At 39.8% G+C, this 19,042-nt stretch overlaps 1 protein-coding gene and 1 pseudogene across 1 annotated transcript in view; both read right to left on the bottom strand.

The window, feature by feature from the left end:
* Nucleotides 1-19,042, bottom strand: part of ZNF521 (zinc finger protein 521) — an 865,909-nt gene that overhangs the window by 502,207 nt on the left and 344,660 nt on the right. The window lies entirely within an intron of this gene.
* On the bottom strand, nt 15,889-15,993 carry LOC145534993 (U2 spliceosomal RNA; annotated as a pseudogene).

Below are 19,042 nucleotides of genomic sequence, written 5' to 3'. Positions count from 1 at the left end.
TAGACTTCAAATAATAACCTTGCTAATAATAAACTAGATTAAAGTCAACAACAAACCAAATGACTTTTAACTCTCGTGGAAGCAAAAAGGAAAAAACAACAGTTTAAGAAAAAGTAGGCTTGTGGAGAATCAATAAATTAAGAACTGCAGATTGTGACATTATTATCCCATAAATACTCCTTTGTGGTACTTTCAGGATCTCTTCAAACAAAGAAATAGAAAATTAGCACAAACCCATCCAATATTATCATGGAACAAATGCAATCAAGGTAAAATACTAGTGCTCTCAGAGCCTGAAGAAGGGCCCGGGGTACACCACTGAGCGCTCTCATCCCCTAACATTTTTAATAGCGTTGGAAGCGGCCAGCAAGGGCAGCCTTGAGAGGAGGCACAGAGAGCTCCGAAATGGACCACGCACCTTCTGGACATTGTATCTGGCAGCAGCCCCAATACCCCCACATATATAACTCACTAACCACTGCATAAATATAAACTTTGGGTACTTATGAGCACTTGTGGCATCTCCTTTGCCCTACTTGTCACCTGTATAGCCACTGGAACCTTTAGTCATCAATGATCAGCAAGTACCAAGAAGAGTACCTTCCTATGAAAAGAAGATCAGCTAGCTTTTGCCACTGTAGGTGGGCATGTCCATAGAAAAGACACATGACAGCATGGGTTTTAATTAATTACAATCAAAATTTTGATTCCTTTGCATTAAGGCAAAGGAGAGCTAAAAATATATGTACACAGCCTTTTGTACATTAAGGCTGGCTGCTAAGGTGTCATTGTGTTCTACTGGAAACCAAAGGACAGAGCCCCAGGCAGAGCCTAAAAGGTACTCAAAGTTTCATTTTGCTTTGTGTTGGGGAATTTCCACCATATGAAAGGGAAAATATTGACTTACATGTCAACTGTTCACTCTCTCATTCAGTTAGTCAGTCAGTAGATATTTATTGGAAATTCAGAGGTGACCAAAAGCAAAATAGTCTTTGCTCTGCAGGAACATGAAATCTAGCTCCATGAACTCTTGAATCCTTTCCCTATGATCAACCACATATGATGCTATAGCCAAATTAACCTTTTCAAAACTCAGTTTTCCCATCAGGAAAATGGAGTTATTAACACCTATCAAGGAGTGTGGCTTCAAGAATAAGCTAAATATATGTACAGACAATGCCTGAGCATTTAACAAACATTCAGTAAATGTTTTCTAAGCACCTGCCAATACTTGCAACTATGAAATGTTTTGCTGTTTGAAATCTGTTTGAACAGACTTCAGGGTAATCTGTTCAGTATTGTATAAAAGCAAGGAGAATGGGTATACCTTTCAGAAAAGATCTAGTAGGTGATATATACATCATCCTTAATGAAAGAATAAACATGAGGAGGAACTTGGATAACAATTGAGATTAATACATTTACTATAGGTTAACTGTTAGGACCAGTTGTCATATGCATGATGTCTCTCAGTCATCAAACAACTTAAGATGGAGGCAATCATCACGAATATGTAAAAAAGTTACTTTTATGGCTACGTCTTACTTTTTCCATCTTTTGTTGAAAAATCAATACATGAGAGTCAACAAAGCAAAAGCTATTCATAACATAAGAAATCATAATGAAATAATTCTTTAGACTCATCAGCATTGGGTTTGACATATAGTAAGGTTATATTAGCCCAGATAAAATATATGAAAGCTTATGAAAGCACTTAGAATGCTGGAGCTGAAGGAGATGTCTGAGATCAGCTAGTTCAAGTTCTTTACAGATGAAAACTTGGGCAATATTGACTAAGGAAAGGCAACACAACTGGTAAGTGACAGACTGGACCACCGATGTCCAATTTCAATTTCTTATAATGCTTCTTTCCTCTTCATAATGTGTAAGAAAATATTTATCTGAAGCTGTGTGGTCAATCAGCTCTATACCAGACACTATTTAGACACTGGAGATATAATGACAAGCAATATAGACACAATTGTTGTCCTTATAAAATTTATGGTTTAGCTGCAAAGATAGCTAACATCATCAGGATGTAGTCTGGTCGATGGATCAGGGAAGAGCCCCCAAGTTGCTAAGTTGAAGCCTCAAGTATGAGGTACACCAATGGGGTGAAAAAGTGAGGATGGGGAAGGTGGGCAAGAGAGAGCAGTTGTTGAGCTGAAAGACAGAAGACTGGGGGATAAAGGGTGGGGTGAAGTAGGCCAGAGGGAGGGTGGAGGAGGTGACTCTAAAGAGTTGAGTGAGGGAAGGCTTGGAAAATCAGGTTAGATTTCAGCAGTCACTGCAAGAGGAAAGGGAAGCCCCTGAAAAGTTTGAGTAGGGGAGTTGAAATGATTATATTTGCATTTGGTGTAATTAGTCTGGCTGCATTGTGGAAAAATAATTGGAGAAAAAAATGGAAGCAAGAGGCCTGTTAAGAGTAAGGGGATGAACACTGAACACAGAGCAAAATGAACAGACATGAGAGATACCTACTTACCAGGTGAAGGTGGGGGTGGGGACTGTTGGTTGAATCGTTATGGGGACAGTGAGGAAACAGGGAAAGTCAAGACTTGCTCTTACATTTGCCACATTATACAACACTATCATCACATGGGGGAGATAATTAAAAAAATGAAGACTGAAAACATTTTACCAGACATTTGGAGAAAATTGCAAATTTCCTAGAAAGTTATTTGCAATCTGAACAAATCCTTGGGCAGACGGAGCTAGGAGAGTTGGAAGAGCGTTCCCCAAGTAAAACTCGTGTGGTAGTAAACACTCTGGGAAAGTGACAAATGCACTGGGATGTTGTGAAATATGTGTTTGCATTCAGGCTCAGGGAGCGCAGAGGGCCATACGTGGAATTAGGTGCACCTGTGCCGAGCACAAAGTGCTTCAAAACAAAACTGTGGTGGCTGTTCTATCACCAGAGGGGGAAAAATGACAAATGGAGGCTTCAAGATTGCCCCAAGACCTAAACACTTAGACACTGATAATGTCTGCAGCACAGATGACTTCTTTTCTCCCCCCAATTTCCAGTCAGCACTTGTTCTGTTTTTGAGTCCCTTCAACTTTCAAACTGAGCATGGCCCCGCCCATCAGAACAACACCCAGTTTCTCCCAGTCAGTCTCTCCCATCAGGAAGCTTCCATAAGCCTCTTATCCTTCTCCATCAGAGGGCAGACAGACTGAAAACCACAATCACAGAAAACTAACCAATCTAATCAAATGGACCACAGCCTTGTCTAACTCAGTGAAACTATGAGCCATGCCATGTAGGGCCACCCAAGACGGATGGAGCATGGTGGAGAGGTCTGACAAAATGTGGTCCACTGGAGAAGGGCATGGCAAACCACTTCAGTGTTCTTGCCTTGAGAACCCCATGAACAGTATGAAAAGGCAAAAAGATAAGACATGGAAAGATGAACTCCCCAGATCGGTAGGTGCCCAACATGCTACTGGAAATCAGTGGAGAAATAACTCCAGAAAGAATGAAGAGACAGAGCCAAAGCAAAAACAACACCCAGTTTTGGATGTGACTGGTGATGGAAGCAAGGTCCGATGCTATAAAGAGCAATATTGCATAGGAACCTGGAAAGTTAGGTCCATGAATCAAGGCAAATTGGAAGCGGTCAAACAGGAGGTGGCAAGAGTGAACATCGACGTTCTAGGAATCAGTGAAATAAAATGGACTGGAATGGGTGACTTTAAATCAGATGACCAGACCATAATATCTACTACTGTGGACAAGAATCCCTTAGAAGAAATGGAATAGCCATCATAGTCAACAAGAGAGTCCGAAATGCAGTACTTGGATGCAATCTCAAAAATGACAGAATGATCTCTGTTCGTTTCCAAGGCAAACCATTCAATATCACGGTAATCCAAGTCTATGCCCCAACCAATAATGCTGAAGAAGCTGAACGGTTCTATGAAGACCTACAAGACCTTTTAGAACTAAGACCCAAAACAGATGTCCTTTTCATTATAGGGGACTGGAATGCAAAGGTAGGAAGTCAAGAAACACCTGTAGTAACAGGCAAATTTGGCCTTGGAGTACAGAATGAAGCAGGGCAAAGGCTAATAGAGTTTTGCCAAGAGAACGCACTGGTCATAGCAAACATCCTCTTCCAACAACACAAGAGAAGACTCTACACATGGACATCACCAGATGGTTAACACCAAAATCAGACTGATTGTATTCTTTGCAGCCAAAGATGGAGAAGCTCTATACAGTCAGCAAAAACAAGATCAGGAGCTGACTGTGGCTCAGATCACTTAAATTGAAGAAAGTAGGGAAAACCACTAGACCATTCAGGTATGTCCTAAATCAAATCCCTTACGAATATACAATGGCAGTGAGAAATACATTTAAGGGACTAGATCTGATAGACAGAGTGCCTGATGAACTATGGATGGAGGTTCATGACATTGTGCAGGAGACAGGGATCAAGACCATCCCCAAGAAATAGAAATGCAAAAAAGCAAAATGGCTGTCTGAGGAGGGCTTACAAATAGCTGTGAAAAGAAGAGAAGTGAAAAGCAAAGGAAAAAAGGAAAAATACACCCATTTGAATTCAGAATTCCAAAAAATAGCAAGGAGAGATAAGAAAGCCTTCCTCAGTGATCAGTGCAAAAAATTAGAGGAAAACAATAGAATGAGAAAGACTAGAGATCTCTTCAAGAACATTAGCGATATCAAGGGAATGTTTCATGCAAAGATGGGCTCAATAAAGGACAGAAATGGTATGGACCTAACAGAAGCAGAAAACATTAAGAAGAGGTGGCAAGAATACACAGAAGAATTGTACAAAAAAAGATCTTCACAACCCAGATAATCATGATGGTGTGATCACTCATCTAGAGCCAGACATCCTGGAATGTGAAGTCAAGTGGGCCTTAGGAAGCATCACTACCAATAAAGCTAGTGGAGGTGATGGAATTCCAGTTCAGCTATTTCAAATCCTAAAAGATGATGCTGTTACAGTGCTGCACTCAATATGCCAGCAAATCTGGAAAACGCAGCAGTGGTCACAGGACTGGAAAAGGTCAGTTTTCATTCCAATTACAAAGAAAGGAAATGCCAAAGAATGCTCAAACTACATCACAATTGCACTCATCTCACATGCTAGGAAAGTAATGCTCAAAATTCTCCAAGCCAGGCTTCAACAGTACATGAACCATGAATTTCCAGATGTTCAAGCTGATTTTAGAAAAGGCAGAGGAACCAGAGATCAAGTTGCCAACATCTGCTGGATTATAGAAAAAGCAAGAGAGTTCCAGAAAAACATCTATTTCTGCTTTATTGACTATGCCAAAGCCTTTGACTGTGTGGATCACAATAAACTGTGGAAAATTCTGAAAGAGATGGAACTACCAGACCATCTGACCTGTCTCTTGAGAAACCTGTATGCAGGTCAGGAAACAACAGTTAGAACTGGACATGGTTTCAAATAGTAATGGTTCCAAATTGGGAAAGGAGTATGTCAAGGCTGCATATTGTCATCTTGCTTATTTAACTTATATGCAGAGTACTTCATGAGAAATACTGGGCTGGATGAAGCACAAGCTGGAATCAAGATTGCTGGAGAAATATCAATAACCTCAGATATGCAGATGACATCACCCTTATGGCAGAAAGTGAAGAAGAACTAGAGAGCCTCTTGATGAAAGTGAAAAAGGAGAGTGAAAAAGTTGGCTTAAAACTTAACATTCAGAAAACTAAGATCATGGCATCTGGTCCCATCACTTCAAGGCAAATAGATGGGGAAACAGTGGCTGACTTTATTTTGGGGGGCTCCAAAATCACTGCAGATGGTGATTGTAGCCATGAAATTAAAAGACACTTACTCCTTGGAAGAAAAGTTATGACCAACCTAGACAGCATATTAAAAGGCAGAGATATTACTTTGCCAACAAAGGTCCGTCTCAACAAGGCTATGGTTTTTCCAGTAATCATGTATGGATGTGAGAGTTGGACTATAAAGAAAGCTGAGCGCTGAAGAGTTGATGCTTTTGAACTGTGGTGTTGGAGAAGACTCTTGAGAGTCCCTTGGACTGCAAGGAGATCCAACCAGTCCATCCTAAAGGAGATCAATCCTGAGTGTTCATTGGAAGGACTGATGTTGAAGCTGAAACTCCAATACTTTGGTCACCTGATGCAAAGAGCTGATTCATTTGAAAAGCCCCTGATGTTGGGAAAGATTGAAGGCAGGAGGAGAAGGGGACGACAGAGGATGAGATGGTTAGATGGCATCACCGACTCAATGGACTTGAGTTTGGGTAAACTCCGGGAGTGGGTGATGGACAGGGATGCCAGGCGTGCTGCAGTCCATGGGGTTGCAAAGAGTCAGACATGACTGAGCAACTGAATTGAACCTTCAAAAGAAGCAAGAACAGCCTTTTTGACCAGCTTTGTAGACCAGGCTTCTGCTTCTGATTCTCATATCACCCTGTTTCTTTAGAGGAAAAAACTTAAACTTTTAAAATGCTCAAACATTCAAGTCATGTCTGACTCTTTGTGATCTCATAAGATTGTGGCACACCAGGCTTCCCTGTCCATCACCAACTCCCGGAGCTTGCTCAAACACATGTCCATAGAGTTGGTGATGCCATCCAACCATCTTGTCCTCTGTTCCCCCCTTCTCCTCCTGCCCTCAGTCTTTCCCAGCATCAGGGTCTTTTCTAATGAGTTGGCTCTTCACCTCAGATGGCCAAAGTATTGGAGTTTCAGGTTTAGCATCAGTACTTCCAATGAATATTCAGGGTTTATTTCCTTTAGGATTGACTGGTTTGATCCCCTTGCTGTCCAAGGGAATCTTAGTAGTCTTCTCCAGCACCATAGTTGGAAAGCATCAATTCTTCAGCTCTCAGCCTTCTTTACAGTCCAACTCTCACATCTGTACATGGCTACTGGAGAAACCATAAGTTTGACTACACAGACCTTTGTTGGCAAAGTTATGTCTCTGCTTTGTAAGGTTTCAGTCTGTGTTGAAACATTTTCCTCTACCCAGCATTTTAAAACTCAAATCTTTCATATAATTACCCAAAACCAGCTTGTTGGCACTGACTTTTGTTTGGTGTTATAGTTAGGGTTCCGCTAGAAGCAGAGCCTGAGACAGGAGCAACGAGCACATAGTGAAGCAGGAAGGCAAAGGGTCAGAGCAGAGGAGTGAAGCCGTGCATGAGGAAAGGCAGGGAGCCAGAGAACAGGTTACCAAGCCAGTCACTGCTGCAGGCGACTGGAAATGAATTTGCTATCCCATTCCATAGCCCAAATATTTAAACGTTAGCACTAAATCCCTCTACAAGAGGCACAGGTCTATGGGGATTAATGATCTTAATTAGTATGCCAACGCAGCTTTTTGGTTTCTTAAAGGAAAATTTGGATGAGGTACTTTAAGAAGATATTTAGACACTCATAAAGGGTTGGTTCTGAGGTCTAGAAATCATGGAAAGCAATTCTTAAAACCAGGACCCCAGATGATGGCGATCTGAGTATTATGCCTGGGAAGAAGAAAATCACTCTGTAACAGCTAGACAAGATCTCATGAGAGTATAATATTGACCAACTTGGGATGGTCCCTTTCAGTTTCCACGTCTCCCTATTCACAGACATCTATATACTTGAGTATCTACACAGTGTCAGCCGGTGGAAGTAAAAACCTACAGACTCCCAAGGAGAATGAAGACATATAGTCCTTGGAGCCTATAAACAAATGTTGGCAGATGCAACAGTGTTATTAGGCCTATACCAAATACCTGATTTTTGCATATCCTTGGTTCAATACAAGAAGTTCTTAAGAGTGCCTTAGGGATGTGGGCCTTCAGTGTTAATTTTTAACACATTCCAGCATGGCTAGAATGACTGTATAACATGGTAGTTTAGAGTACAAGCCCTGGATTCAGATGTATCTATGTTCAAATCCTGGCTCCTTCCCTTATTGAATTTATGACCTGGACATAAATTCTTTCTTCTTCCAGTCTGTATTTTCTCATCTAAAAATGCAGCTTAACAATATTATCTGCAAGATTAAGTTTTTGTGATCAGTAAAGAAGCTAATGAATAAAGCACAGTACTTGGCAAGCAGTCAATACTTAGTGCCTTATAACTAGTACATGGGGAGTGATGACTGTCTTGATGGTGGTCATAAAAGAAAAGGTCAACTTTCATTGGGATGCTGATCATGAATGCTGTTTACCCACTATTCTCAGCTCTCCCGCTTCCAGGCACATAGCAGAGTTGCAGTGCCCTGTCCATCTCAGACTTAGAAGTGGCCTTGTGACTCACTTTGGACAAGAAATGCAAGTTGTCAGGTTGGGGTGGGGGGGACTTCAAGAGCACTGAACAATCTTCTAGTTGCTCTTTTCCTTTACACTATGACTATCAGCTGTATTTCTATTGGTGGCTATTTCTTCTTCTTTAATCTCAGAGAGAAGACATGGGCTCCAGAAGAGCTCAGGCTCCAGGGAATCCATGATGGACAGACAGGTAGTGAGAGCAGAAATGTGTACTTTGTTGTCTTCCACCACTGAGATTCCAGTGTTGTTTCAACAGAACCACAATTTCCAGAAGGAAATTATTATATATAATACTTTGGGATTCTCATCATTTACAGTTACTAGATGTTTATTTTGTGTAAAAATGGAAAGAGTAGTGGGCACCCTTTTGTGTCTATGTCTTTGAAGTAATTTAGTTCATTTCAAAAATATGGCTACAGCTTCTCTTTGTTTCTAAATTGGTTGATGGTCCAGAAATTTATATACATAACAGGTGGTAGATGTTTTCTCTGTGATACATCTAGGGTTATCCTGTATGGCATCCATCGCTCTGATGAGTCATTCCAGTTCAAGAACATAAACAGTCAACTTGACCATATTTTAGACACTATTTTCTACTCACTGGAAGGCAATAATTTCTTGTCACCAGGACTAATCACCTACCAGGACTGAATCTACAGTATGAGAAAACTGCATTTTGACTAATCACTAGTGTTACGATTGCTGTAAAACACCCACTGTTTCATTGGCAGGAACTCCAGTCCTTTCACCTGGACATCATATCCCATCCCTCGGTACAGCATGTATGTGATGAAAGCCAGTTTCAAAAATATAGCTAAGCTAAATCCAGAAAGAATAATGTGTGCTACAAGTTCTAGTTCAAGACTTGGTGATTCGTTTCAGTTCCTTAAGGAGTGGAAGTGAAGGAAAGAGAAGGGAGCTGAAATGTAATGAGCAGCTACATATGAGCACTGGAGATGCAATCAGGAACAAGACTGGCATAGTCCCTGCTCTCAGAACCAAACTTATTACAGGAAATAGCTAAATACAGTAAATAAAACCTTTAAACTGTTATAAGTGCAGATGAAAAAAAAAAAAAACCAAAACTAGCCATTTGGGTTATATCCAAGGGCAACTAAAACTATCAAAGAGGAGAATAAGGTAATCTAACTTAGTTTTGTACAACTGGCAATAACTGCCCATAAAAAGATATAGAACATTTCTCTCTCTACCGGTCTCCTAGGCAGTAAACAACCATTACCAACCCTACACCCTTCTCTCGTTGATCAGATTTCTATCATCATGCCTATTCCTGGACTTCATATAAATAGACTCATATAGTGTGGACTTGTTTCTGTCCAACTTCTGTTACTCAACATGTTTTTGAGATTCATCCATGCTGCTATGTGTATCAATAGTTCATCTCCTTTCATTGCTCAAGAGTATTCAACTGCATGCAAATACTCCAACTGAACTAATCATCCACATATTGAGGGACATTTGTACCATTTCCCATCTGACTATTATAAATAAAGTTGCTCTCAACGTTCTCATACAAGTGTTTGGTAGACATTTGTTTTCATTTCTCTCAGGTAAAGATGTAGGAGTGGAAATTCTGGGCCATAGGGAAGGTATATGTTTAATTTTATAAGAAACTTCCAGTTTTCCAAGACTTTTACCATTTTACAATCCTAGCAACCAAATACAAGAATTTTATTTGCTCCACATTCCCTTTAACCTTTAGCCACGTCAGTCTTTTTTATTTTAGTGGGAGGGAAATGGTATCTCATTGTGCTTTTAATTTTTCATCAAGATCAATGATGTTGAACATCTTTTCTTGTGCACTTTGTACATTTTTGTATCCTTTTTTTTCTCTGTTCTTTTGCCCATGTTTGTACCAGGTTGTTGAATTTAGGATTTGTTTATGTTTATGGATATGAATTTTTTGTGAGATATATGCTTTGCAAATATGCTTCCCAGTCTGTGGCTTACCTATTCATTTTCTTAATGATGTCCCTTTAATTTTCATAAATATCAATTTCACAATTTTTCTCTTTCATATGTCCTAAGAAATCTTTGCTTATTCCCAGGTCACACGATGTTCTGATATGTTTTCTCTAGTGGCTTCATTGTTATAGCTTTACATTTAGATTTATCACCTATCTCAAATTAATTTTTGTTATATATTAATATTACTATACATACACTTAATATAGTAATATTACTATACATACACTTGGGCTTTTCTGTGGCTCAGATGGAAACGAATCTGCCTGCAATTCAGGAGACCTGGGTTCCAACCCTGGGTTGGGAAAATGCCCTGGAGAAGGAAATGGCTACTCACTCCAGCAATCTTGCCTGGAGAATTCCATGGACAGAGGAGCCTGGTGGGCTACAGTCTATGAGGTTGCAAAGAGTCAGACACTACTGAGCAAGTAACACTTTCACTTTCATACATACACTTACATAGATTTTATGTATGTGTAGAGATTGAGTTTCTTTTTCTAAATATGGGTATCCAGTTATTTTAGCAATATTTGTTTAAAAAAAAACTTCCCTTTCTTTATTGAATTGACTTAAGGCCTTGTAAAAATCAATCAACCATGTTTTGTGAATCTATTTCTGGACTGCACTGTGCTTTGTTGACCTATTTGTCTTCTTATGCCAACAACACAATGTCTTGATTACTGCAGTATTAATGTTCTGAAGTAGGTATTGCAAATCTCAAAATTGCTCTTTTTCAAAATTGCTACGATTATTTTAGATTATTTGCACTTTCATAAAAATTTAAATTACTCTGTTGGGCTTTTGATTGTGAATATACTGCAATTCGTGATCAGTTTGGATAGAACCAATAACTTGACAATATTGAGTCTTCCAATGTCTTTAGTATCTCTTAACAACATTTTTTAGTTTTCAGTGCAAAGATCTTATGTATCTCTTGACAGATTACTTCTTAAGTGTTTGATATTTTGCTGCTATAATAAATGTTTTTATTTTCCTTTTTTTTGCTAGTGTATAGAAATGCAATTGATTTTTATATGTTAATCTTGTATTCTGCAACCATACTAAACCCTCTTACTAGTGTAAGTTTTTTTGTTTTATTTTGTTTATAAGTTCCATAAGTTTTCCGGTGCACACAAAGGAAGTTCTATCTTTTATTTTCTAATACATATATCTTTTATTTATTTTCCCAGTCTTATTTCACTGACCAGGGCTTCTTGTACAATGTTCAATGGAAGTAGTATATCAGTTATCTTTTTAAAAATTAAGACAATTTTTTAAGAGCAGTTGAATACTCACAGCAAATTTGAGAGGAGATTAGAGAGAATTCCCATATAGCTGCACTCCTGACATATGCATCAACTCCTTATTATCCTCCAACAGAGTGGTACATTTGTTACAACTGATGAACCTACACTGATATTGTGCATGCGTGCTTTAGTCACTTCAGTTGTGTCTGACTCTTTGTAACCCTTTGGACTGCAGCCTGCCAGGCTACGTCCATGCGATTCTCCAGACAAGAATACTGGAGTGGGTGGCCATGCCCTCCTCTAGGTCATCTTCCTGGCCCAGGGATCGAACCCATGTCTCCTACATCTCCTGTATTGGCAGGCAGGTTCTTTACTGTTGGTGCCACCTATCACCCAAAGTCCATAGTTTACATTATGGGTCCCTTTTAGTGATATACATCTTAGAGCTATACATTTGGACAAATGCATAATATATCATCCATCACTGTGATGTTATACAGAGTATATTTATTACCATAAAAATCCCCTGTGCTCTGCCAACTAATCTCTACCTCACCCCTAACCCCTGGCAACCACTGAGACTTTTACTGTCTTTATAGTTTTGCCTTTTTCATAATGTCATATAGTTGAAATCATGCAGTATTTAGCCTTTTCAGATTGGCTTCTTTCACTTAGTGATGTGCATGTAGCTTTCCACCATATCTTTTTAAGACTTGATAGCTCATTTCTTCTTAGCACTAAACAATATTTCATTGTTTGCATGTACCAAAGTTTATTTATGTGGTGGTAAGGTCTAGGGGGAAGCAGAAGCCTTCCATAGTTCTATGATTAGGTATCAGTCTTTTAATGAGTCCATGCCTCTGGATTATTAGCTTCATAAGAATTTCTCAGTTTGTTTTTTTTTTTTCTCCCACCTTAAGTGGGATAGGATGGCTAGGGTTGGCTGTAGTCAGAGTTCCTTTTCCCCCACAGTCTGGTAATACTCCAATAGGTTAGGCTCTGATTAACTAGCTTCCCCTGAGGGCAGGCCCTGTTAGAATAGAATGCTCAGGTGTATTTTTAAAATGGGTCATTTTTCCCCTCCTCTGCCAGAAAGTTAAGGAGATTTTTCTCCAATATTTACTGTGGGAATCTAGCCAAGCTGCTGGAAGTAAATCTTACAATACTGTGGGGTCCTTCCAACAACTGGCTACCCCTGGAGTTTTAATTCTCAGACCTGTCCACACTGATCTCCACCAATTTGTCAACTACAGTTCCGGTTTTCCTACCCCAGTAATGGTTCCTGTGGTGGTCTTCACTTTTGACTCTGCTCGGCTAAGCCATGACTCCCTATATTCACCTCTCTGTCTCTCCCATCTTAAGAGCAGTGGTTTGGCCTGTATCTTCCCCTCTCTAATGGATCCAAGAAAAGTTGTTGATTTTTCAGCCTGTTCACTTTTTTTTTTTCACTTGCTTTTCGATGGCAGGGCGACTTCCACACGCTTTTTATGCAAATGAGAAAGCAGAAGTCATCAACTATCTTTTGCTACATAACAAACTAACCCACAAACTTAGAAGCTTAGTATAACAATTGTGTTGCTTATGAATCCATGGATTAGAAATTCAGCCAGAGCTCGATAAGGGTGATTACACTGTGCCACTACCTTGCATTTAGGGAACAAGACATGCATATTGGGGATATGATTCTCTTAAGGTCTCTTGTCTGCAGTCATCAGCATACTGCCCCTATGCATTTAATGAAGGCTCACAGGAAAGATCTGGTGAGTCAGTCACAGCTTCCCCTGTGGCTGGGGCTCCTTTGAATTATAATCCTAAATACCAATCCATACATGGTTGTCAAGAGTCTGATGATTAAATAAACCAAACTACATAGAGAAATATGGCATATGATAAAGGTGATGTCAGAAAAATGGGATAAAAATTATCTTCTTTCTTCTTAGTAAAGGGAATAACTTTTTTTAGAAAAGGTAAAATTAGACTCATTTCTTCTATAATACACAAAATAAGCACCCAATGGATCAGAGATGCAAATGTAAAAATATTTATAAACATAAAAGTACCAGGTGAATTCTTACGTAACCTAAGTGTAGGGAAAGGATTTATAACAATGTCTCAAAATCCACATGCAGTATAGTAAAATGTTGATAAATTTGACCACCCAAAACTAAACAATCTTTAAAATGAGTATATTCTGAGAGGCAATATTGGCAGATAAAGGATCATCATTAATATACAAAAAAACATTTAAATATTGAAGAATAAATGACCAAAATCCCATAGAAAAATGGACAAAAGACATAAACAAAAAATTTCATTAAAAGAAATGTAAAGTTGGCCCTTAAGCATATGAAAAGATGTGCAACTTACACATAATAAGAGAAATGCAAAGTAAACCACATTGCAGCATCATTTCTCACCCATCAGATTGGCAAAATTTCAAAAACTTGACAGCATACTCTGCTGATGAGGCTGCGTGGCAAGAGTCACTCTTATGCACTGCTGGAATGCAAAATGACACACCTCCTCTGGAGAGAAAAGTGACAATGTCTTGCAAACTACAACTACATGTAGCCTTTGACCCAGCAGTTCTACTTCTCGGAATTTACACTGAAGCTACACTTTCAATAATATGAAAATATATATGTGCAAATTTATGCACAGCAGCAATATGTATATCTGCAAAATATAAGACATTCTCTAAACGTCCAAGCATTGATATAATAAATCTGGTGCATATACCAAGTAGTATCAGCCATCCTGTGAAAGTGTTAGTTTCTCAGTCATGTCTGACTGTGACCCCATGGACTGTAGCCTGCCAGGCTCCTCTGTCCATGGGATTTTCCAGGAAAGAATACTGGAGTAGGTAGCTGTTCTCTTCTCCAGAGGATCTTCCTGACCCAGGGATAAAACCCGGATCTCCTGCATTGCAGACAGATTCTTTACCATCTGAGCCAGGGTTATTAAAAAGGAAGAGAAGGAGAAGGGTGTGAGAAGGGGGTAAAAAAGAATGTGGAAGAGCTCTATGAATTGCTATAAGAATGATTTCTATGACATATTATTAAGGGAACAAAAAGTAAAGTACAAAAGAGCACATATTATATACTCTTTTTTGTGTGAGATAGAGGCGAAAAATAAAAAAAATCAGAGCTTTCCTGGTGGGTCAGCTGGTAAAGAATCTGCCTGCAATGTGGAAGACCTGGGTTCAATCCCTGGCTTGGGAATATCCCATGGAGAAGGGAAAGGCTACCCACTCCAGTATGCTGGCCTGGAGAATTCCATGGACTGTATAGTCCATGGGGTCACAAAGAGAGGAACACAACTGAGTGCCGTTCACTTTCACTTTCACATAAGGAATACAGAGAAAATAAATCAGAAATAACAAAGCTGATTTCCTATAAGGTTAGGTAGAGGAAGAAATAGGGCAAAAGGGATACAGCAGCAGTGACACTTGTTAGATTATTTCTTTTGATACAGTTTTAGACTTTGTAATCATCTTAAAATTTTTAATATAAAAAATTAAATTAACCCAATCCAGATGGAAAAGGGGAATCTAAAATGGAATGGAAAGTAGAACGAATGGCCCCAATGTATTTCAAGAAATACTATAACCACACTTATGGGAGGGTTAAAAAAAAAAAAAAAAAGAACAATCAGGTAATTTATGAACACAGAATTCGATTATTAAGCCCTCAGTGTTGGGTGGGGTGGAGAATGAGGTGGAATGAAGAGAGAGAACTGCAAACAAACTCTGAACTTCTTTTAGTTCATTCATGATTTGAAGAGGGATGAGTGAAACAATACAGAAAAAATTGAATGTATTATAGATTGAACAAATAAGTAAATGTGCTGTACTGTGAGGGGCCAGAGTTTGCACTTTGGAAGAAAGGACATACAAATATGAAATGAAGGAAGTGAACAATGTCAGGATGAATTGAGATTGAACTCAATTGAACTCAATATGAACTCATGGTTTCTAAAATATAAAATACATGTGCTTATATATGTGTATGTGCACATGTATAGATAAGTGTATATATATATATGTATGTATACTTACATATATATGTATGTATGTATACTTACATATATATATGTATGTATGTATGTATACTTACATATATATGGGGCTCCCCTGGTGGCTCAGATGGTAAAGAATCTGCCTGCAATGCAGGAGACCTGGGTTCAATCCATGGGTCAGGAAGATCCCCTGGAGAAGGAATGGCAACCCACTCCAATATTTTTGCCTGGAGCATCCCATGGACAGAGGAGCCTGGCAGACTACAGTCCATGGGGTTGCAGAGCTGGGCATGACTTAGCGACTACACAACAACACATACATACAAATGTTTCCTAACTCTGCCCACCGAAAGGGTCAAGCAATGATATCCTAAGAATAATGAGCATCCCTGGCACACACACTGATAAGAACAGATACTATACTTGATCTTAGCCAAAAGGCTGAAGATGGTATCACCAACTCAATGGACATGAGTTTGAGCAAGCTCCACGAGTTGGTAATGGACAGGGAAGCCTGGCGTGCTGCAGTCCATGGGGTCACAAAGAGTTGGACACAACTGAGTGACTGAACTGAACTGAACTGAGCACACAAAACTTGGTCTCTGATCCATTCCCCAGTGAAAGGAACCAGGGATCTGCAGAGAAGTGCTGATTTTAGACCTGGGGTTGGGAGGTATAAGGTGAGCCTGGAAAGTCTTGTCTTGACAAGGAGACCATGACATCCAGTCCCATCACTTCATGGCAAATAGATGGGGAAACAGTGGAAACAGTGGCTGACTTTATTTTTTTGGACTCCAAAATCACTGCAGATGGTGACTGCAGCCATGAAATTAAAAGGTGCTTACTCCTTGAAAGGAAAGTTATGACCAACGTAGACAGCATATTAAAAAGCAGAGACATTACTTTGCCAACAAAAGTCCATTCAATCAAGGCTATGGTTTTTCCAGTGGTCATATATGGATGTGAGAGTTGGACTATAAAGAAAGTTGAGTGCCAAAGAATTGATGTTTTTGAACTGTGGTGTTGGAGAAGACTCTTGAGAGTCCCTTGGACTGCAAGGAGATCCAACCAATCCATCCTAAGGGAGATCAATCCTGAGTGTTCATTGGAAGGACTGATGTTAAAGCTGAAACTCCGATACTTTGGCCACCTGATGTGAAGAGCTGACTCATTTGAAAAGACTCTGATGCTGGGAAAGGTTGAAGGCGGAAGAAGAAGGGGACGACAGAGGATGAGATGGTTGGATGGTATCACCGACTCAATGGACATGAGTTTGGGTAGACTCCGGGAGACGGTGATGGACAGGGAGGCCTGGCATGCTATAGTCCATGGGGTCGCAAAGAGTCAGACACAACTGAGTGACTGAACTGAACTGAAAGAAGTGCTTAGTAAAATTAATGAGGACATGTCACAAAGACATGGGAGTCACTTGTAGAGGCTGCCACTAGTAAAATCCAGAATAATTGGGGCACCAAAATATAATTAAGTACACCATTGAAAAGTGGGAATTCATGACTTTCTACATCTTAACCAGAAGTGAAAGTCCCAATTCAGGTTTAGAAAGCATTTTTACTACTGAGTGGAGATTGGACTAAAAATCTCAGGGGTCAAAACTGTGAAACCAGACAGAGTTGTTGTAGGAGATGAAAGATGGATGTCTGAATCACAAGTGGAGGCAACGAAGACAAAGAAAAGTAGGTGAATCAGAAATGTACTTTCAAGACAAGACCGATAGAACCTGCTGATGAATTAATGAGAAAAGGAAGTCTTTGAGTACCCAGTAGTACTGTGATGCTGTGTACTGAGAAAGATAAAAGTTGGAGGAAAAAGTGTGTGGTAGGGATCTTGGTAGGGGTGGAATGGCAAGGATGAAGCATCTTAGACATATTTAGCTTGTGATTCTGTTAGGTATCCAAGTAGAGAGGGCAAGTTGACTATTAGATATACAAGTATGGAGTTCAGAGGGGGCCCAAGATAGAAATTCTAACCCCATTCAACAGGCATTTTTAGCCTCATGTTAAAAATCAGTGAGGGTCCAAAATGTGACTTAATTTTCTCAAAGCCTAGTAAGTTGATGAGCTAGGATTGAAGCCTTGTAAGCCACCTCATTGCACTTCCTTGGAGAACTCAAACTTCATCTCATACGTTTCATGTCCCCAAGAACACTTAGCAAAACACTCAGGGCAGAATAGAGGCTCAGTAAGTACTTGTTGATTGATTAATATGTCTGGGGATATTAAGAAACTCACCAAACAACAAATGTCGTATTAAATTTACACTGCTACATTTGAAATGTAGACTCAATTAATTGCCTTCTGGCAATCAGTAGCATACCAACCTGGGCAGAAAGTAAGCAGAATCAGAGAAAACAAATCCAGCCTATTTGAGTCCAAGTTAATATCAGTCCTGAATGATTGTGCCTGGTCAATTGATGTCTTTGATTTAGCCAATAAGGCAAACCTTTCTTTTTCCTGTAGATCCTTTGACCTGCCTTCATCTGCCCTAAAGTGATAACACTGTCCTGGTGGCCATGTTAAGATCATCAAAATTTAGTTAATTCTTATGCATTATGGGAATCCCTGGTGGCTCAGTGGTAAAGAAACTTCTTGCAATACAGGAGACCACCTGCAATGCAGGAGACACAGGTTCAATCCCTGGGTTGGGAAAATCCCCTGGAGAAGGAAAAGGTAACCCACACCAGTATTCTTGCCTGAGAAATCCCATGGAGAGAGGAGTCTTGTGACCTACAGTTCATGGGGTCACAAGAGTCGGACATGACTTAGCTACTAAATCACCAGGCATCATCACAGAGCCTATGAATGCTGCATTTGTGGCCCAATTTCTACCAAGAAAAAGAAAAAGACTAGCTATGCTATGCTTGAGCAGTGCAATGAATCTTGTCTGGCCTGATGTTATTCACTTCTTTTCCCCTACCAGTCTTTCTCATTTGGCTCTCTGTTATATGCTTAGCAGTCCCGGTACACCTCTGTACCAGGACACAGAGGCTATTTCTCTCCAGTGATGTGGGGCATAAGCAAAAGCTCATCTGAACATTGTAAGGTGAGTATTCACTGTGTTTGGGGAAGAACCATATTTTCCACGAAACATGATTACCACAGAAAGAGTTGCATTAAACTGCTGACATATCATAAGTTCCTCACTTTGGAACGGTATTAGGATTAGCAGCCCTGAGGTTGTCATGTGGTAATTAAGGGACTGTGAAATGTTATATAAAGGCTCACAGCTGGCTGTTCGAGACAGCAAAATTGAAAGGCAGATTGCTATCACCAGGGGAGATGAGCTCTTCTAGTTCTGTAATATTAAGCCCCAGTGTTTGCTGGAAAAGCTGCAAGCATGTCAAGAGTTAATTTCTGGCCATTGTGTGACCCTCATGGTTTTCCTGTGGTGGGTCATAGTCAGGAAAAGAATACCATTATCACACTAGACTGGGGTGATGTGTGAGTTTCTGCCAAGATGTGAAAAAAATTCGTATCGCCGGTTCA

The sequence above is a fragment of the Giraffa tippelskirchi genome, chromosome 14 (assembly GCF_054371585.1).
Source record: "Giraffa tippelskirchi isolate mGirTip1 chromosome 14, T2T-mGirTip1v1.2.pri, whole genome shotgun sequence".
Classification (NCBI taxonomy): Eukaryota; Metazoa; Chordata; class Mammalia; order Artiodactyla; family Giraffidae; genus Giraffa; species Giraffa tippelskirchi.
Note: the sequence above shows the minus strand (reverse complement) of the source record. Positions and strands in the feature narration are given on the sequence as shown.